Below are 653 nucleotides of genomic sequence, written 5' to 3'. Positions count from 1 at the left end.
CATTTATCACCATTAAAAAAAAAAAAAAACCAGCATGCTTTTACAAAATGCTTCACGCATCCTATAATTGAAAAATGAGGACCCGCACTCATTTTGCACTATGCGAAAAAAAACAAAATCAAATTTGTATCATTAGATTTTTTTTTCTCTCTTTTTATTTTTTTAAGGAAATTTATAAAAATAGCCAAAAAAATTAGACATTTTTCAACTTTAACCCCTCAAACTTTTTTCTATCATAACTAGCCAAACATCCTATTTTTGGACTACATTACCCTCATCATTTTCATCAAATTTACAAAGGCATGCCACTTTCCCTTATCAATTCCAGCACTTCCACCACTTTTCCCTTTTCAACTTAACAAATTTCATCACTCAACAAACTCCATTACTCTCAATAAATTAGCAAATTTCATCAAACAAGTATTACATAATTGAAGATATAATTATCAATTGGAGAGCTTCTTAAGGTTAGTTTATACTCTTACCATAACCTAAACTTTTAATCTATTGATTTTATCATTTGAGTTCGAAATTGAAGTGAGTTTTTATTGCAAATGTTGTTATTTTTCATTAACAAAACAATGTGACTTGTTAAAGTAGTTAGTTTGAGTTGAGAAATGAAAATCAATCATTGAAACCCCTGAAAAATCTAG

Source organism: Citrus sinensis, chromosome 3 (genome assembly GCF_022201045.2).
Source record: "Citrus sinensis cultivar Valencia sweet orange chromosome 3, DVS_A1.0, whole genome shotgun sequence".
NCBI lineage: Eukaryota > Viridiplantae > Streptophyta > Magnoliopsida > Sapindales > Rutaceae > Citrus > Citrus sinensis.
The sequence above is the reverse complement of the archived record's forward strand: the minus strand, read 5'-3'. Positions refer to the sequence as shown.